General features: G+C 39.7%; 1 pseudogene; it reads right to left on the bottom strand.

Annotated features, from left to right (window-relative positions):
• Nucleotides 1–3,198: 3,198 nt before the first annotated feature.
• Nucleotides 3,199–4,431, bottom strand: LOC114615620 (annotated as a pseudogene).
• Nucleotides 4,432–21,018: the final 16,587 nt, after the last annotated feature.

A 21,018-nucleotide genomic window follows, 5' to 3' on the forward strand; every position in this document is an offset into this window, starting at 1 on the left:
TGGTTCGAGAGTCTCAACTAACAATGGGGAAAGGCTTTATAGGAACCAGCAAGCAGGAAGTACATGTGCAAGCATCTAGTTGTGAAGCTACTGTGGCCTTTAAAATAATTGGCTGGTGCTGAGTGTTACACCTTAAACTTAATTTCTGTTCCACTCTACATTGGTGGTCAAAAGTCATGGGGTAGCTTGTAACCTGTGGGTTCAGGTTTGTTGGGGGAAAAAACCTGGAGATGTTGGTCCTTTTGAAGGTGTAACCTAGAGATGCTGGTCTTGTTGGTGGTTAGCCTAGAGGCTGGAACTAGGCTTGGGTTTTGTTGGGAGCACCATTAAAACTAATTCCAGGTACGACTATGTTAGTTTACCTGCATTTATACTTAGATCAGGTTTTCTAAATATGGAGTCTGAACTTAAAAATTTGACCTCTCATCAGAAATATCTGAATAGTTTAACCTTACTTTTTGGCTACTAAGTTTCTGCTCCTGGATAACTGTTCCTGTTAACTAAATTGTATCAATGGAGAATATGGATTTTGTAATTAAAAGCTCGCTCGTTGGTGGTACACTGAGCTCCCAAAAGCACAGTGAAATTGTAGGACTGCTAATATGCATTTTCTATTTACTTAAATCCATGTTCAAGCAGCCTTCTTGGTTCTACCCTATATTTCTGAAGGTTCATTCTACTGAGATCTGAGAAAGTAGACATGGATACAATGCTGGTCTCAGAGCACCTCACATTGGGGACCAGTAAGAGGTTCAAGGAGCTCCTGGGGTTGCTCATCCTGAGTGCTAAGTACCCATCACCCACTTTGTTCAATTGCTGCCTAAGACTGCACACAATCTGATACCTGCACATACAAAGGGAACAGATCAGAAGGTAGTCTGGTCTCTCAAGTCTGGAGGGAATTTTGGTGAAGGAATCTTGTGTTTGGACACAGGAGAGGTCTGAGATAGCCACTATCCATGGTGCAAAATCTCTGTGAGATATTACCAGGTTCCCCCTGCCTGTCTAGGAATATGAATGTATTTTGCCATTTCATGGCAGTATTTGTGTGTGTTTCTCTGTGTTTTTGTCAGTTGTTTTTCATGAAATGAAGAGTGACTTTCTTTGACATAAGGACACTCCCACAACATGGGTTAAGATCTGTGCTCCCTCATGTTTTGGGGGACCAGAATCATTTTGACTCTTTCATGTTCTCCTGAAATATTCTCTACTCAAAATAGGTTCCTCATGAATTTTTTCTTTTGTCCTAGGACATTTGTCTACTTGTATAGGCTTATTACATACCCATTTTAAAGGTAGGGTCATTGTTACTTTTGGAAGACTTGCTTATAGATTATTTGGACTGTCTGTGATTGTTCTTGATAATATATTTTAATATTTTTCTCAGGAGCACTCTTTAAATTATTCTTTGTATATAATATTGAAGGAATGTTATTCTGTGTTTTCCATTGCTATAACGAATCATATCCCCACAAATTCATGGCTATTATACTAGTTGTATATGGCTTTAGTTTACCTACTTGTTCCTGACCCTATATCCATCTTGCACTTGGTTTTATCTGAGATAAAGTTCTGATTCCTAGAAGTTCCATGTTTACCTTCTAAAGAGGCCAATCTAGATGTCGTGATAGGTTTTTACTTTGGTAAACCAGTAAGTTTTATCTGTATTATTTAGAAGAATATGGGTAAGTGGTTACTTACAGGGGCAGAAATAACTCAGACAACTGCATCACAAAACCCACTCTAACATAAATGACAGCTCACAAACATTGGGAACCTGGAGCACACTACACAGTCTGCAGTTGAAGAAGCTCCTTAAAAAAAAAAAATTGCTGGGCAGTGGTGGCGCACGCCTTTACTCCCAGCACTTGGGAGGCAGAGGCAGGCGGATTTCTGAGTTAGAGGCCAGCCTGGTCTACAGAGTGAATTCCAGGACTGCCAGGACTATACAGAGAAACCCTGTCTCCAAAACACCAAAACCAAACCAAACCAAACCAAACCAAACCAAACCAAACCAAACCAAACCAAACCAAACCAAACCAGCAAAAAAAAACCTCCCCTCCCCCCAAAAAAGTATTATTGTCTTTTTTTTAAAGCAGATATTTTACTTACTTATTTTTATTGGATATTTTACTAATTTACATTTCAGATGTCATCCCCTTTCCCCATTTCCCCTGCCTAGAAACCCCCTATTCCATTGCCCCTCCTCCTTTATGCTTGTTTTAAGACACTTGCAGTGTATTTGGCATAATTCAAACACCTATCTGAATGTTTTAACTTTGCTTAGTGAGCTTATGAATTTAAAGATGCCAAGATTTTGATGAAATCATTATTACATCTGCTCCTGTGTCTCCTAAACCTTCAATTTCAGTGTCATTTATTTGTGTTTTTAGCGTTGGGCTCTGATCATTTTCAGCAGTTTGCCAAAGTATTTGTCTGCTGGTCTCTCTGAATATTTTGTTTTAGCTACTGAAGTTGTTTTGACCTTAATTATCTCCAGAGCAATTTTATTTTTAACAACAGGCATCAAATCTTTTAAATACTTTGTGACTGAGTTTCTTCCATACTGACAGGGAATGATTGAATTAAATTTGACATCAGGGCCTGCAGGAGACCCCATTTTCTGATGGCAAATGTTTACCTTGCCTATCCATTGCTGATCTACATTCATTACTTTAATGCCAGCATTTGCCACACCTTTTATATTTTGTAGAAGGCTGAGATATTCTTTTTGGATTATTTCTAGAAAAAAAAAACACTTTGTTTCTAGTAACTCCTTGCCTACAGTCTGTTTTCTTTTTTCTTTTCTTTTTTCTTTTTGTCCCAGTGGACACCTTTATTGTTTAATAGATTATCAATTTCTTCAAACCTACAGCTGGAATTTCATCATATTTCCATGTTGAGTCATGAACAGTGACAAAGCTAACCAGAGGCTACATACATCAAAGAGAGCTAAGCCTTTACAGCTCACTTCCTTTCACAGGCAGAATATAAATAGATGCCCTCTAAGGAATTGAAATGGGATCTTGAAGAATATAGACAAATCTTGATGCAGTAAAGACGAGTTGAGATGCTGTGCAACTGTTTAAGGGTTCCTGGTGCTGCATCTTGGTGAATCTTGCACTAGCACCAAATGGAGATGCAGAAAACACTAGGTTGACTTAGGGGCTGTACACAGGAACCAAAGGCAGGACAATACTAAACATTGCTGAGAGCATCCACCCCAGGAAGGACTTTACCTTCCAGGAGCTCTAGACTGGCACCTCCTCCAGTGCTCACATGGCTGACTTTATCCTCTGTGTTCCATTTGGCACAGCAAGTGGCAGTGTCTCCACCACCTATGATAGTGATGCAACCCCCCTAGAAGTGGTTCATCCATGAGTCACTTGGTTCCTCTGGCAAAGGCTTCCCATTTAAACACCCCAACAGGATCATTCCAAACAATCTGCTTAGTTTGGGCCACAGCCTCAGCATATTTCTTGCTGCTCTCAGTACCACAATCCTAGCCCATCCAGCCAGCAGGTATATGGGAGGCCACAGTAGCTTGGCCAGTCTTGGCATTCTCATCAAATTTGTCAGCAGTGACAAAGTCAACAGGCAAGGTAATCTTTATACCATTTTTCTCAGCTTTCGAGATGTGATCTTTCACAATCTTGGCTCCTACTTTATCATACAGAGATGTGCCAATCTCCATGTTGTTGAGCACCTTAAGGAAGGTAAAAGCCATTCCACCACCAATGATCATGTCATTGACATTGTCTAGCATATTATTGATCACCTGGATCTTGTATGCAACTTTAGCTCCTCCCAAGATAGCCAGGAAGGGTCACTCTGGACTCTCCAAAGCCTTGGCAAAGTAGTTTGGCTCCTCCTTCATAAAAGCCTTCTGTGGCAGATTCACACCCACCATGGAGCTGTGGGCTTGGTGTGCAGTCTCAAAAGTATCATTGACATAGACAACCCCATAGTTTGGACAGTGAGGCTCAGACAGCATCAATTTTGGCTGTCTCACCTTTACCTTGTTCCCAGAAGCATGATTTCCCTTCCCTTCTTCCTCTACATGAAAGCGGAGGTTCTCCAGCAGAATGACAGTCCCAGGCTCTGGGTTGTCACAGGCATTCTCGACATCGGGGCCCACACAATCCTTCAAGAACAGAACATCCTTGCCCAGCAGAGACTTGAGTTCTGCAGCAACTGGCTCTAAGGAGTACTTGTCAGGCATGGGAACACCATTAGGCTGGCCCAGGTGGTTCATAAGGTCAACCAACTTGGTTCCATTGTCCAAGCAGAACTTGGTGCTTGGAACAACAGTCTTGATCCTTTGGTTGTTATCTGGTTGTTCTTCATAGGAACATTGAAGTTCACCCTAATTATGACCCGCTTCCCCTTCAGGTCCAGCTTGTCCAAAGTCAGCTTGTTAGAAAGCAACATTTTAGCAAAACTGTGAGGTTGAGAGTCCCTGAGCTGAGGAAGAGGAGGACAGTGAGGCAGATGTGCACTGTATTTACTGCAATCCAATTTCAAATGACTTTGCTTACCACAATTAAAACATCTGTCATTTTGGTTTTTCTTAATACCTTTAGAAATTTCAGCTTCCACCCCTGCCTGGTCCTTTGGGCTGGGTCAGACACAGAGTTGGTCTGCACCTGTGGATACGCTGAATCCTGAGCCATCCTAGAGGAGCCACTGCACTCAGAGCAGCCGAGGAGCCACTGCACTCAGAGCAGCAGACACCAAGCTGGTTTGCACTTGGGAGACATCGTATCCTGAGCCATCCTAGGGGAACCCCTGCACCCAGAGCAGAAGGATTTCCAGATCCAAGAGGTGGCCTGAGTCCCAGGAGTTCTTCCACCCAGGAGATTAGGATCATAAGACCACAGAGACCTCTGGACTCTGAGGAGCTCTGCCACAAGCAAGATAACTGAAAATACAGACTCCAGTCTTACACAGTGAGGGCAGGTAACACTAGAGTTAACCAGATGGCAAAAGGCAAGTGCAAGAACATAAGCAACAGAATCCAAATTTTCTTGGCATCATCAGTACCCAGTTCTCCCAATATAGCAAGCCCTGGACACCCCATCACACCGGAAAAACAGGATTCAGAATTAAAATAACTTCTCATGATGATGATAGAGGATTTTAAGAAGGACATAAATAACTCCCTTAAAGAAATACAGGAGAGTACAAGTAAACAGGTAGAAGCCCTTAAAGAAGAATCACAGAAATCCCTTAAAGAAATGCAAGAAAACACAAAGAAGGAATTAAACAAAAACATTCATGATCTGAAAATGGAAATAGAAACAATAAAGAAAGCTCAAAGGGAGACAACCATGGAGATAGAAAACCTTAGAAAGAGATCAGGTGTCATAGACGCAAGCATCACCAACCGAATACAAGAGATAGAAGAGAGAATCTCAAATGCAGAAGATACTATGGAAAATATTGACACAGCTGTCAAAGAAAATGCAAAATGCAAAAAACTCCTAACTCAAAACATCCAGGAAATCCAGGACACAATGAGAAGACCAAACCTAAGGATAATAGGTATAGATGAGAATGAAGAGTCCCAACTTAAAGGGACAGTAAATATGTTCAACAAAATTATTGAGGAAAACTTCCCTAACCTAAAGAACAAGATGCCCATAAACATACAAGAAGCCTACAGAACACCAAATAGACTAGACCAGAAAAGAAATACCTCCCGTCACATAATAATCAAAACATCAGATGCACAAAACAAAGAAAAAATACTAAAAGCAGTAAGGGAAAAAGGTCAAGTAACATATAAAGGCAGACCTATAAGAATTACACCAGACTTCTCACCAGAGACTATAAAAGCCAGAAGAGCCTGGACTGACATGATACAGACCCTAAAAGAACACAATTGTCAGCCCAGACTACTATACCCAGCAAAACTCTCAATCACTATAGATGGAGAAACCAAGATATTCCTGACAAAACCAAATTTGCACAATATCTTCCCACAAACCCAGCACTTCAAAGGATAATTGATGGAAAATGCCAACACAAGGAGGGAAACTACAACCTAGAAAAAGCAAGGAAGTAATCTTCCAACAACCCCAAAAGAAGATAACTATACAAACATAATTCTACCTCTAATAACAAAAATAACAGGAAGCCACAATCATTTTTCTTAATATCTCTTAACATCAATGGTCTCAATTCCCCAATAAAAAGATGCAGACTATCAGACTGGATACACAAAGAGGACCCAGAATTTTGCTGCATACAAGAAACGCACCTCAGTGACAAAGACAGACACTACCTCAGAATAAAAGGGTGGAAAACAATTTTCCAAGCCAATGGTCTCAAGAAACAAGCTGGAGTAGCCATTCTAATATCAAATAAAATCGACTTTCATCCAAAATTAATCAAAAAAAGATAAGGAAGGACACTTCATACTCATCAAAGGAAAAATCTGCCAAGGTGAACTCTCAATTCTGAACATTTATGCTCCAAATGCAAGGACACCTACATACATAAAAGAAACTTTACTAAAGCTCAAAACACACATTACACCTCACACAATAATAGTGGGGGATTTCAACACCCCACTCTCAGCAATGGACAGAAACTAAACCGAGGCACTTTGAAATTAACAGAAGTTATGAACCAAATGGACTTAGCAGACATCTATAGAACATTTCATCCTAAAACAAAAGAATATACCTTTTACTCAGCACCTCATGGTACCTTCTACAAAATAGACCATATAATTGGTCACAAAACAGACCTCTACAGATACAAAAAGATTGAAATAATCCCTTGCATCTTATCAGATCACCACAGACTAAGGCTGGTCTTTAATAATGACAAAACCAATGGAAAACCCACATGCACATGGAAACTGAACAACTCTCTACTCAATGATGACTTGGTCAAGGAAGAAATAGCAAAGAAATGAAAGACTTTTTAGAATTCAATGAAAATGAGGACACATCATACCAAAACTTGGACTCCATGAAGGCAGTGCTAAGAGGAAAACTCATAGCTCTAAGTGCCTACAAAAAGAAACTGGAGAGAGCACACACTAACAACTTGACTGCACAACTAAAAGCTCTAGAACAAAAAGAAGCAAATACACCCAGGAGGAGTAGAAGGTAGGAAATAATCAAACTCAGGGCTGAAATCAACCAAATAGAGACAGAAAGAACTATACAAAATATCAACAAAACCAGGAGCTGGTTCTTTGAGAAAATCAACAATATAGATAAACCGTTATCCAGATTAACCAGAGGCCACAGAGACAGTATCCAAATTAATAAAATCAGAACTGAAAAGGGAGACATAACAACAGAAACTGAGGAAATTCAAAAAATCATCAGATCCTACTACAAAAGCCTATACTCAACAAAACTGGAAAACCTGGATGAAATGGACAACTTCCTAGACAGATACCAGGTACCAAAGTTAAATCAGGAGCAGATAAACCATCTAAACAATTCCATAACCCCTCAGGAAATAGCAGCAGTCATTAAAAGTCTCCCCACCAAAAGAAAGCCCAGGACTAGATGGTTTTAGTGCAGAATTCTATCAGACCTTCAAGGAAGACCTAATACCAAGTCTCTTCAAACTATTCCGCAAAATAGAAACAGAAGGAACACTACCCAATTCATTCTATGAAGCTACAATTACACTCATACCCAAACCCCACAAAGACCCGACAAAGAAAGAGAACTTCAGACCAATCTCCCTTATGGACATTGGTGCAAAACTACTCAATAAAATTCTAGCAAATCAAATCCAAGAACACATGAAAACAATCATCCATCATGATCAAGTAGGTTTTATTTCAAGAATGCAGGGATGGTTCAATATTCAGAAATCCATCAATGTAATCCACTGTATAAACAAACTCAAAGGAAAAAACCACATGATCATCTCACTAGATGCTGAGAAAGCATTTGACAAAATTCAACATCCCTTCATGATAAAAGTCTTGGAAAGATCAGGAATTCAAGGCCCCTACCTAAAGATAGTAAAAGCAATTTACAGCAAACCAGTACCCAACATCAAACTAAATGGAGAGAAACTTGAAGCAATCCCACTAAGATCAGGGACTAGACAAGGCTACCCACTCTCCCCCTACCTATTCAATATTGTACTGGAAGTCCTAGACAGAGCAATTAGACAACAAAAAGAAGTCAAAGGGATACAAATAGGAAAGGAAGAATTCAAAATATCACTATTTGCAGATGATATGATAGTATACTTAAGTGACCCCAAAACTTCCACCAAAGAACTCCTAAACCTGATAAACAACTTCAGCAAAGTGGCTGGTTCTAAAATCAACTCAAACAAATCAGTAGCCTTCCTCTATATGAAAGATAAACAGACTGAAAAAGAAATTAGGGAAATGACACCCTTCCCAATAGTCACAAATAATATAAAATACCTTGGTGTGTATCTAACCAAGCAAGTGAAAGACCTGTATGGCAACAACTTCAAGTCCCTGAAGAAAGAAATCGAAGAAGATCTCAGAAGATGGAAAGATCTCTCATGCTCATGGATTGGCAGGGTTAATATAATAAAAATGGCCATCTTGCCAAAAGCAATCTACAGATTCAATGCAATCCCCATTAAAATCCCAACCCAATTCTTCACAGAGTTAGAAAGAGAAATTCTCAAATTCATATGGAATAGCAAAAAACCCAGGATAGTGAAAACTACTCTCAACAATAAAAGAACCTCTGGAGGAATCACCATCCCTGACCTCAAGCTATACTACAGAGCAATAGTGATAAAAACTACCTGGTATTGGTACAGAGACAGGCAGGAAGATCAATGGAATAGAATTGAAGACCCAGAAATGAACCCACACACCTATGGTCACTTGATCTTTGACAAAGGAGCTAAAACATTCCAGTGGAAAAAGGACAGCATTTTCAACAAATGGTGCTGGTTCAACTGAAAGACAACATGTAGAAAAATGAATTCTTATCTCCTTGTACAAAGCTCAAGTCTAAGTGTATAAAGGACCTTCACATAAAACCAGATACACTGAAACTAATAGAAGAGAAGGTGGGGAAGAACCTCGAATAACTTGGGCACAGGGGAAAAGTTCCTGAACAGAACACCAATGGCATATGCTCTAAGATCAAGAACTGACAAGTGGGACTTCATAAAATTGCAAAGTTTCTGTAAGGCAAAGGACTTTGTCAATAGGACAAAACGACAACCAACAAATTGGGAAAAGATCTTTACCAATCCTACATCTGATAGAAGGCTAATATCCAATATATACAAAGAACTCAAGAAATTAGCCTCTAGACAACCAAATAACCCTATTAAAAAATGGGGTATAGAGCTTAACAAAGAATTTTCAACTGAGGAAACTCGAATGGCCGAGAAGCACCTAAAGAAATGTTCAGTATCCTTAGTCGTCAGGGAAATGAAAATCAAAACAACCCTGAGATTCCATCTCAAACCAATCAGAATGGCTAAGATTAAAAACTCAGGTGATAGTAGATGCTGGCGAGGGTGTGGAGAAAGAGGAACACTCCTCCATTGTTGGTGGAACTGCAAGATGGTGCAACCCCTTTGGAAATCAGTCTGGCGTTTCCTCAAAAAATTGGACATAGCGTTACCTGAGGATCCAGCTATACCACTCCTAGGCATATACCCAGAAGATGCTCGAACATATAACAAAGACATATACTCAGCTATGTTCATAGCAGCCTTATTTATAATAGCCAGGAGCTGGAAAGAACCCAGATGTCCTTTAACTGAGGAATGGATTAAAAATTGTGGTATATTTACACAATGGAGTATTACTCAGCTATTAAAAACAATGAATTTGAGAGTTTCCTAGGTCAATGGATGGAACTAGAAATTATCATCCTGAGTGAGGTAAGCCAATCACAAAAGAACACACATGGTATTCACTCACTGATTATTGGATATTAGCCCAGAACCTTGAAATGCCCAAGATTCAACTCACAGGCCACATGAAGCTCATGAAGAAGGAAGACCAAGTGGGGGTGTTTTGGTCCTTCTTAGAAGGAGCAATAAAATACTCAAGGGAGCAAATATGGAGACAAAGTGAGGGACAGAAACTGAAGGAGGGGCCGTCTGAAGACCATTCCACCTGAGTATCCATCCCATGTGCAGTCACCAAAGGTAGATGCTGATGTGGAAGTCAGGAAGTGCATGCTGATAAGAGCCTGATACAGATGTCTCCTCAGAGGTCTGCAAGAGTCTGACATATTCAGAGGCAGATGCTCACAGCTAGCCATTGAACTGATCATGGGGTTCCTAATGGAGGAGTTAGAGTGAAGACTGTTGGAGCTGAGGGGGTTTGTGGTCCCATGAGGAGAGCAGCAATACCAACCAACCAGAGCTCCCAGGGTCTAAAGCACCAGCCTGGGAGCACTTCGGGAGGGATCCATGGCTTCTGCTGTATATGTAAGGATGGAGGGCCCTGCTGGGCATAGGTGGAAGAAGAGTTCCTTGACCTCATGAAGGCTGGATGCCCCAGGGGTTGGAAATTTGAGGGTGGGGAGGTGGGAGTGGGGGGGTTAGTAGGGGTTACATCCGCAGAGAAGAAGGAGGAGCAGTGAGGGGATGGAGGTTCCTGGGTGGGTAGGGGATGGGGTAAAGGTACAACATATGAAATGTAAATAAAACATCCAATAAAAAAACAAAAATCAAAAAAAAAAACAAAAACAAAACAAAAACCAAAACCAAAACAAACAAACAAAAAAGAATGACCACCATGGTAAATGATGCTGGTCATTTTTGTAATATTTGTCCTTCCTGATACATTATCTCAGGCACGATTCTTAAACATGATGTATCTCAGGCATAAGTCTTAAACATGATGGAGGCTGCATGAATCCTAGTCAGTTTTGAGAGCATGGAATAGGTTATATTTATGTTTTAGTAAAACGTTTCTGTTGCTGTGAAGAAACTCCATAAGCAAGACAACTTACAAAAGAAAGCATCTTATATGTGGCTTCCTTAGAGTTTCAGAGGGTGATCCTAGAACCATCCAAGCAGGGAGCATGGCAGCATGCAGATAGGCATAGTTATGGAGCAGGAGCATCTAATCAATAAGCAGGAGACAGAGAGAGGGAGGGGGAGGGGACATGGAGGGGGAGAGGAAGAGGGAGAGGGAGAACACTAACTTAGAAAGGCAAGGACTTTTGAAAACTCTAAACTGAATCCCAGTGATGTACTTCCTCCAAGGCCAGAGCAGTAATCCTTCCCAAGCAGTTTCACCAAATGGAGGCCATGTTTTTAAACATATGAGCCTATGGAGGAAATTCTCATTCAAATGAGCACATTTTGGATCAGAATTTGATAATTATTCAAAAAGCATTCATGGCTTAGAATGTGCTATGTCTTCTTCCAACTACTGACAAAATTTGCAACCTCTGGGGACTGAAACAGTCAAGAAGGCACCAAACAAACTAAGAGATGGATCCACTCTGCCACATATGGTTAATAACAGCAGAGTAAAGGAAAGATTGTAGTTGACGTTGGAGAATTTCAACTGAGATCCTATATCTCTATGGAGACATTCCAACACTGAGAAAAATTATCATGTAAAACAATCCACAAATTTCTGGAGAAACAACATTCTAGGAAGGTGGAGCATAAGTACAGGGGCTCTGAAATGGCTTCCTAGGCATGTCCAGAAAACAAAAGATTTTGTGGGCCTTCAAGTTTCAAAAGCTCATGAGATTAATTGAGTCCACAGTGGACCATTAGATGAACCAAACCACTGCCAGCCTCAAAAGATGCTTAGAGATTTTTGTTTTAACTTACTCGATACTGAAAACCCCTTGAGAATAGATTCCATCAGGAACACACATGATCACATTTATCTGTTAAATTTTTGTTTCTGTGCAACAAGGAAGACCACAGAAGGGGCTGGTACAGTACTCACAGAAAGTGTTGATGAGGATAACAGTGATTGGGGTGGGAGAGAAGGGTGGCATCTCTGTACATATGAGAGGCCACTTCTGAGGGATGCTGAAATGATGGATAAGGAGCGTTTGAATACAGATACCTAAGGGTCCTCCAGTCCTATGGCTCTGGGCAACTAGACAGAATGAGGATGGAGATTGTAGCAGATGAAAGTCTACTATGTATCTAAAGTGGGGCAACTGATGTTCTCTTCTAAAACATAAAGGCCATTTACTCTGTCACAATTCTCTTTACTGTTTCAATAATATTTTACAACCACATTCTTCTTTCTATATAATAATCTACAGTATGGCAGTAGTAAGACTTATTTAGTGAAACTTTGCCAGTCAAATTTCAGCCATTGATGTCTTTGATAAACTGAAGGGGGAACACATTTTTCTCCATGCAACAGTTGGCAGATAAAGAGTGATTATCAGAGGGTGTAGATGTACTTATCTACTGGTGTCTTGCTTCCATTTGCCAAGCTAGCTCTGTGCCCTGACTCCACTCTCTAGGCCTTGGTTTGCATTTCTAACCCAGAAAACAAAGTGAAGTATCAAAGAGTCTTTCCTGACATTGGTGCCCATAGAAGCTTCTAGAAATAAGTTCAGTGTAGAGGTGTGAGTGTTGAGATCAGGGACATTAACTCCATCTGCTCTTGGTGGGATTTAGCCTTATAAACACTGGTGCACTGGTCACAACTCCCCAAATCCATCCTCTCCTCAACCATCTTTTTCTGAACTGGCTAGTGATAAAAAATGGATCATCTCCCTGGCTTCTGAACTGCAACTAGAAAGGAACAGTGTAGATTTGGGGTAAAAGTTCATCAACTTATAAAAAAGCCTGATATCAGTATAATAATGGTATATTTTTTAACACATGATTACAATTTTACTGTTTTAGTGATGGAGGCATAAGATACCTTCAGAGTTCTAGGGGACCAAAAACCATTCAACTATTTTCTAGTAGGCCTTTGAGAACTACATTGGTCCACTTCCTGACTCTTTTTTCATTGAAAGGATAATTAAAGCATCTTTGCTCTTAAGTGATTGAGCTCATGCTGTTTTTAGCTGATGTGAGTGAAATAAAATCTACCGAAAGAAAATGCATAGCTGTTAACTGAAACATTTTGAAACTCCCTTATATGGAACTTTGCTGATCTAATAAATACCCATGAATATGCAAAATGGATAGTCAACCCTCTTTTTCAAATAAAAAAAATGCAAAGCTTCAAATTGTGAGCTATGAATTTGATCACAGTGATATTACAAAATTGATTTTTCTTCTTCACAAAGCTTACTTTTTACATGACCCAATTCTAGACAGTATCCAAAATTTGTGGTTCAATTTGATTTTGTTTAACTGTGGTCATTAAAGAGCCCACAAATTTGCCATTAATCATTGATTATATTCAATCAGCCTTCAAGGTGACTTATGTTTTCTCACTCCTTGCTACATTATAATTCGACAAATAGGCTTCCCGGCATGAAACAGAACATTATCCATAAGTAGTCGAAAAGTTCAATTCAAATTATATTATTTATTGATTATAATTTCTAATACCTTTTGACTTAAAGACACAGATTCTTGCTAATGTTAGTGGTGTTTAGATCCTCAACTCCCTAGAGTAAAAGGGTTACCTGTAAACAGACAAATTTAATGACAGAATAGATAACTCTACAAATGACCCCTGACCCAAGTTTTTGTTTGTTTGCCCCATTTTCTGTGAAGATTCCTTAGAAGTTTATACTCTAATGTGGCACACTACTCTTTGCCACCATTTTTTGTGGTGCCAATAAAGGGAACAGCAAGAAAGCTGTGCCCAAGTCTTTTTTTTTTCTTTATATTTCCCACTATCTAAGGACAGGTTTACAGAAACACCCCTCCTTGTGAAAGCTTTTTGTCCAACAGTTGGTGAGTGAGATGTGAGATGGTGAGTGTTAGTAGTTATTTCCAGCCACACCCACCCCTGTCCCGCCAAGCACTGGCTCACATGAAGTTAAGAAGACTAGCTTCAAATGATGCATAGAGGTGATGCTTAAGAACACAGTGGAGGTTCAGCCAAGAGGATATAGAAATGAGATGCCTGAGAAGTCGAGAGGAAGCACCGAGACTTGCTTCTTGCAAAGTGAAAATACAGAAGTGAGCTATGCAAGAGGCATCCTGGGAGCAGCTGAAGTCACCACAGTGCAATCTCGTCACTTGAGAAAACAGCAATTGCTCGTAATAGAGTTGCAGGTACAGTTGAAAAACCCCAAGTCTACATTCCTACCTCTGTATAGATGTCATTTCTGGTACAAAATATTTTCCTGGGTCCTCTGGTAACTGCCGGTAACTGTATTTTTTTCTTTTTATTTGTTTGTTTGGGGTTTTTGTTTGTTTTTTCATCTCCCTAGGATGTCCTTGGTGTAGAATTTTTATGTAGAAAGCTCATATTGATTTTATTGATCTGCTTCTATATCTTCATGAGATGATTCACTCAGGCCTCTGCCTACTCTGTGAAGGTGTGACAACAGCTCTAGCTGTCATTATTGCCTGTGACATTTTAATAGAATGTTGTTTATATGTTCGATTTCTTAAACCATCTGTAAATATTCCACATTAAAAGAAACAACTTGTTTCTATCTTTGGTCCCTATACCTAATGAAGTCACCTGAAGGAGTGTGTATGTATGTATATATGTGTGTGTGTGTGTGTGTACACAACATATACAAAATGGGTCATCCTAAAACATGGCAGTTTTGCATGAGATTTATTTTGAGCTAAGAAAGCTGAGAACATATATACAAACAAGAAAATAATCTCTGGAAGTAGAGGGAAAGAGGGATCTGGGAAGGAGAGAGGAGGGGGAGGGAAAAAAAGGAGGACGGTTCAGATACGGAAGGAGATGAGGGAGAAGTACAGAGGGTCAGGAACTTGAAAGGAGGAAGGTAGCAGTGGGGAAGGGGAAACTAGATGTAGCTACTAGAAAGCTCCAGATGCCTGGGACACAAGAGGTTCCTAGGTCCCAACAGGGAGAACATTAACCAAAATACCCAACAAAGGAGAACCTGTAGAGACCATATCTAATGAATAGGCATGGCCCCAGGTTGAGGGATGGGGCCACCTACCACCTCAAAAATATTAATCTAGAATTTCTGCAGGGACAACGAGAGGAGCAGAAACTAAAGGAAAGGCCATCCAGAGACTGTCTCACCTAGGGATCTAGCCCATCTGCAGACATCAAACACAGACACTATTGCTGATGCCAAGAAACACTGACAGGAGCCTTGTATAGCTGTCCTTTGAGAGGCTCTGCCACAGCCTGACTAATACAGATGTGGATGCTCACAACCAACCATTGGACTGAGCACAGGGTCCCCAATGGACAAGTTAGGGCAAGGACTGAAGGAGCTGAAGGAGTTTGCAACCCCATAGGAAGAACAAGAATATCAACCAACCAGACCCCTCAAAGCTTCCAGGGACTAAACTACCAACCAAAGAGTATACATGGGGGAACTCATGGCTCCAGCTGGACATGTAGCAGAGGATTGCCTTATTGGGCATCACTGGAAGGGGAGCCCCTTGGTCCTGTGGAGGCTCAATGACCCAGGGCAGGGGAATACTAGGGTGCCAAGGCAGGAGTGGGTTGGGGAACAGCCTCACAGAGGCAGGAGGATGGGGAAGAGATAGAGGATTTGTGGATAGGAAACATTCTTTAATAATAATAATAATAATAATAATAATAATAATAATAATAATAAAAAATAATCTCCATGTCTTGTCCTTATTTGCCTAAAAAACAAAAAAACAAAACAGATTTGTATGGTTGTCCCTCTTTCACCTCTGAGGTTGGGAGAACCTCAAAGGTACCACTAGTGGAACCTCTGCAACCCACTAGTCCATATTTTCTACTAGTTCAGCCACAAAGAAGCCCAGGAAATTCTAAGTTCTTTTCTTCCTGTGCTTCAAATCTTCACTCAGATTGTATTGTTCTTCTGTTAAAATGATATGAGAAGTTTATCCATTTCAGAGCTCCACTGTATACGTGTGACCACAGGCAGGTAAACTTCTATTTTATTTTCTAATCTTATTTTTTTAATTTGCAGGTACCCAGCTAATGAATCTAAAGAGCGTAAAGATAAAAACACCTGTTTTCCACCCAAACCAATAAGCTTGAAATTGTTAAAGATAAAAGTAATTGTTTTCCTCTCTTATAAAATCATTTGTTTAGTATATTATAGTTATTTGTTAATTTGACTTTACAGCTTTTAGGTTATAATTCTTATTTATCTTTATGTCCTTGATAATGACAAATACTTAAAAAAGTAATCAATAAGCATTTGTTGTATTGAATTTTAAATTTGTTAATCTCCGCTAAGAATCATTGAAAACATTCAATATTTGAGGTACAGAAAAATTAGTATTACTATGAGCTGGATTTTGCAGTTAGCAAGGATATTTATTTCAAAGCAGGGGAACAGCATGTGCAAACACAGGGTGCTAAATGACGCTTGCCTTCACGGAACTATAGCTCTGGTACTACTTCAGAGCTGGATCTGAGACAAGGAAACTATGAAGAAGTAGCCCTGAGCTACTTCAATTGCACATAAGCAATGCCATGAAACTTTAATCACACGGATAATTGTTTTGGAATTAGTGGATGTATAGGATCAAGAGTTCACTGTGAAAGCCAAATCTTCTCCAGGCAAACTGCCAACATTAACATGGTTATTTTGGCTGTTTCATCTATACCACTCAGTGACATTTTTACTCCCTACAAAGCAGTCCAAAATGCTGACATTACGTTAGACAGAGTCCACCAGTGTCTATGAATCTTTATGAGGTAGCTCCATTAGCATTGTATTTAAGGCCAAATGCTCAAACAGGTAGATGCTGCTTGCCAAAGGGAAACAAGAAAAACACGATACATCTTCATGGAGCAGCAGTCAAAGACACTTCCAAGAAAGCATAACTGTATTCCTAATATTCAAACCAATAGTTGAATTATAGAAAGTAGGTACACTACATAAAATTGTAAAATCAGGTATGAGGTCTTAAGGCAATTGATTTTTTTTCAAATTATTTTCCATAGTCACCAAAGGAGAGTGGGCAGCAGTTACTTTCAACTGCTCTAAAGGAAGATTAAGTCCCATGTTTCATAGACTGAGTGAAGCTTCCGTGAGAAAGCTGGTCCCCAGTAAGCCTCAATTTCTACATTACAAAATAAAAAGCAGTAGGACATGTTCAATTGCTTTATCTAGCTGTCAAAATCAGTGGGAGAGGTAAAGACAGAAAATATCCATGTACTCACATGCACCACACAGAGTACCACCACCACTACCATGAATAATAATAAATTAATAAAAATGGACAGATGAGTTGAGTGGTTAGAGATGCTTGCAACCAAGTCAGATGACCTGAATTTGGTCATCTGGACCCACATGCTAAGAGAAGAGAATCAAATCTCCCAAGTTTTTTTCTGATCTCTCCTCATGCATTGTGCAAAAGCATAAACACACACACACACACACACACACACACAAATAATATAAATATAAATAAGTAACTGTAAAAAATAAACATCTTAAAGCCTTAAAAAAAGAAATTACGTCAATCAAATTAGCACCATATACATGAGATCCAATATCAGCTGTATCTCTAATCCATTTCTCTCTTAATGCTGATCTCATCTTTAAAGATCTAATCACCCCTTTGCAACCTGAATTAGCATTTTCAAAAGCCAAATATTCAATCTCTATTTTTCCAATTTCTAAATCTGATATTATCCTATTTACAAGTGAAGTCAATCTTTGCAAAAATCAGTAAAAGCTTCTTTTGGCCCTTGAGTAATTGTAATCAATGACACAGACCTGTCTTTAGGACCCTTCAATTTTGTCTCTAGCATTTAAAGCTGCTAGACTACCTAGCACCAAGGTGGAATCATCAAATTAAAGCCCCCTTTGTAATTCAGCATTGTATAATAAAAAATAACTTCAAGTCTTTGAACAAATTGATTGTGTTAGATGATGGAATGATCTGTTATGTTCATTATTCTGCAGGCTTAACATAGTAAAAATGGTCATCCTACTATGAGTAATCCACAGACTTGATGCAATCACAATTTCTTGTATGGCTGCATATAATGCAAGTAGATCCACACCTATCACCCTGCACAAAACTCAAGTCCAGATGTATCAGAGACCTCAAGATAAAATCAGGTACAATGAATCCCACAGAAGAGAAAGTGAGGAATAGGCTTGAATTCATTGTCAAAGGAGACAGCTATGTGAAAAGAATACTGATACTCTAGGCAGTAAGATCAAGAACTAATAAATAGGACCTCATGATACTGCAAACTTCTCTAAGGCAAAGAGCACTGTCATTTGGGTAAAGCAGTAGTCTTCAAAATGGAAAAAGATTTTTTTACCATATCCACATCTGACTGAGGGTGAATATCTGTCATATTACACACAGACACAGACACACACACACACAGACACACACACACACACACAGACACACACACACACACAGAGACACACACACAGACACACACACACACAGACACACACACACACACACATGTAAAATAAACATGCATATATAAACTCATGATACTTGTCTTAAAAAGTCAATAATCCAATTTAAAATGGGCTACAGTAATAAACAGAGAACTCACAATAGAGAAACATTAAAATGGCTGAAAATCACCTAAAGAAATGTTTGACATTCTTGAATATCAGGGAATTGCAAATCAAACTACTTTGAGATTCCATCTTACATCAATCAGAATGGCTAAGATCAGTAACAGGAGCAACAGCTCATGCTGACTAGGACGTGGAGCAATAAGAACATTACTCCATTGCTGGTTGAAGTGAAAATTTTTACAGCCACTATGTGAATTACTATGATAATTTCTCAGAAAGATAGGAATCAGTTTACCTCAAGACCCACTTATATCACTGTTGGGCATATACCCAAAGGATGCTTCTTTCTACCACAGGGATCATGGTCAACCATATTCATGCTTCTTTTGTCCTCATGTCCAAAAATTAGAAACAAGCTAGATGTCCTTCAATAGAAAACTGATCACAGAGATGTGAATGTTCTGTGGGTATCTGATTTCCACTACAAAAACTTTCTTCTGTTATTGACTGCAGGGTCAGTTTATCTCTTTCTGATGGCTGCCATCTACACTGAGTACTCTCTGTGGTCTGTGAATAGTTTCCAGAGACAGGTGTTCTATCATAGTAGGGGGGCTAGGAATTTAAGAATAACCAACAGTCCTGTGTCAAATCAGGACAAGAGGAATTAAGTACCTGGAAAGAAGCTTCCACAGATGGAGGGTTCCTTATCTAAGTGGTAAAGTTGAATGTTGTTGAGACAGGAAGCTAGTGAAGTTGGACTCTCATGTTAGGGTAGGTGTGGGCATAAGCAGAGGAAAGGAACTCAACTCCAGCCTTGCAGGACTTTATTAGGTACCCTGGAACCTGTCTAACAACTTGTCAGACAGAGGAGAGAGTATTTCCAATGGTTACCCCTGGAATATGCGCATCATAAGCACCTCCCTTTCTTGAATATCCTATCATTCCTGAACATAACTACATCCTAACCTACAGCTTGTTTCCCTCTTTCAGTGAAGCTGTGTATCTTGTGGTTACAAGATGAATATGTGTGATAAAATGTGATGCTTTTCCATTTCTTACTAGCTTAATGAAATCATATTTTAATAAAGGTAGGCCCAGTAGTTACAGCCTATGTTTTCCTAACCTCACTGTGCACAGCAGTAGTCTTAGGCTATTTCAAAGCCTCTCTTATAGGCCTGATGTTCTAAGCACATATAAAAATATTATTTTTGAACATATTCTCCCATTGAGGTCTAACTGATGATGCAACAAATCTTGGTCAAAGTGAAAGTATAAAAACCAAGTCCCAAGTGGGGACAATGTGAGTGACCTGGTGAGTGACAAACTTTTGGTTAAGGTGAATAATTATCCAGGTGAGGATGAGGAGCTGATGAGGATTAGCTGTGATGGTTGTAAGATGCAAAAGTGAGCAGAATTAGGAATGTTGAAGTTGCGATTTTAACAGATCAGCTGGGTATGGGATGAATTTCCATTGTTCTTTTGTCAGTTCCTCTGGGAGCTTCCTCTCTCCTGGCAGGCTTAACATGAGCGTGTAGTATCCATGTCTGGATCCCATCCACCTTAACAGATGTTGGTACATTCAGGATCATGGTGTGAGGACATTTCCCTGGGTTGGGGGGCAGACTCATAGTATGGCAGGCCAGAGTTGCTTCTGGACTCTATGGATTGCTTCCAAGTATTTTAAGAACATATGTTGATCATATTTGGCCAGAATGTCATACTGGAGGTTAGGAAGCATGGGAGGGGATTTCCCATATAGAATCTCAAAGGGGTTAAGACCCAATGCATAAGGAGTATTCCCTGGCTTTATACAAAGCATAATGTATCAGAGGCACCCAGTCACCACCAGTTTCAAGGGTTAATTTGGTCAAGGCCTCCTTCAAAGTCCAATTCATCTTCTCAACTATAGAATCAATTGTAAAGTTTCAGTTACCTGAGAGTTGAAGGTTGGTCCATTGTCAGATCTAAGCAGGATAGGCAAACCAAGCCTGGGTATAATGTCTTCCAGAAGCTTCTTTTCTACCACACGGCTGTCTCATTTGTAGAGTAGGCTTCTACCCATACTGAAAAGCATCTATAAAAGCTAGCAGCTATTTATATCCATACATTCCTGGCCTTATTTCTGTATGATCTTTCTCAATTAGCCCCTGACTGTTTGCTCCTGATTTTATTTCCTGGTACTTCTTGATTATGGTCTGAGGGGTTCACAGCCTGGCAGGTGGGACAGTGTGAAATTGCCTGATCAATCAAGAATCCTAAATGAAATGTTTTGTATCTTGCCCCTTGAAGCAATCCTTTAGTTTTTGGTGACCCTGGTGTGAAGCTTGATGAATCTGATAGATGAGTATCATACCAATCTTCTTAGACAGAAGGGTAAGGCCCTCACTGGTTAGCAGCCATCTGTCTCTTCTGTAAATTTCTTTGCATTTGTTTTGATCTTGTTAGTCTTCAGTAGTAT

The sequence above is a fragment of the Grammomys surdaster genome, unplaced genomic scaffold (genome assembly GCF_004785775.1).
Source record: "Grammomys surdaster isolate TR1022 unplaced genomic scaffold, NIH_TR_1.0 126978, whole genome shotgun sequence".
NCBI classification, from domain to species: Eukaryota; Metazoa; Chordata; class Mammalia; order Rodentia; family Muridae; genus Grammomys; species Grammomys surdaster.